Below are 1,165 nucleotides of genomic sequence, written 5' to 3' on the forward strand. Positions count from 1 at the left end.
ACTCTCACTATGCCAACACCCTCATTGTCCTCAAGATTCCTCACGCACAGTACTACTGGGACATTACGTGGCATACACTCACCTTTCTCAACATCTTCCTCTACTCTTCTTTGTGCCTGGAGCTCCTCTGAAAACGTTGCATGGAGAGAAGGGAGAGCCATCAGGTTCTATGCCAGGCAGGATCTGCTGCCCAAAGTAGGGACGAGGGCTCCCTGGGCTCTGGGCACAGCAGCACCCAGATGCAGTGCACAGACAGCCCCACGCCCTGCAACCTGCTCCTCACATCTCAGGGACGTGGCCCAAATACTACCAAACACGGAATAACCCCCACAAAAACGTCCCTGCACCTGCTTTTCTAGTTCACACCAGCAGCTATAGCAGGCGACTGCGTACTTCCCTGCCGATGGCACTCCTTTCCCACGTGGCCACTTGTTTTCACAAGGTACTCATTTAACTTTTGACACGGCAGCATTGCTATGGGAATCTAACAATGGCAGCTCCTCTGCATTAATCATCCAAATGCAAAAAGAACATCCGAGTACTTCTGCTCATTCAGAGCTGTGTCAGGGAACACCCCAGGAGAACAAGATTAGCAAACCCCAAGAAAATTCCTCCTTCCCCCAGGGTCTTGGCACCGTGGTCACACAATGACATAATACCATTAAGATACACATTCCAAGCTGCTTCTGACATTGTGCAGAAAGGGAAGGAAATCATAAATAAGTCTCCAAAACTGCACTGCTACACCTACCCTCCAATTTAGAAGTGCTCAATGCCATTGTGCCAGCAGCAAGGATCCCCAGTTTCCCCATGAATGGCATTTCCTTTCTTGTTGGATACAGGTTATCCACTCAAGGACCTGTCTGGGGACACTTCACTTTGCTCCAATAGCCCTCTCCACTATCCCCACGCTCTTATCCCAACCGCAAATGCCGCAGGGCAAGCAGAAGGACTCACCATTCTTTGCACGGAGCTCCTCTGCTCAGCCAACGTGGCCAACGCAGAAAAAGACACAAAGTCCGTTAGAAATCCAAAGGTCCCAGCGCACTGCCCGCTTGGACTGCCCAACCCAGCAAGGATCAACAGAGGCTTCCGGAGGTGCCTTGGCTCATGCCACATAAGGCTGCCCCACATACACCTCACACTAGAGCCACAATAATTCCAA

Source organism: Numida meleagris, linkage group LGE64 (genome assembly GCF_002078875.1).
Source record: "Numida meleagris isolate 19003 breed g44 Domestic line linkage group LGE64, NumMel1.0, whole genome shotgun sequence".
Lineage (NCBI taxonomy): Eukaryota > Metazoa > Chordata > Aves > Galliformes > Numididae > Numida > Numida meleagris.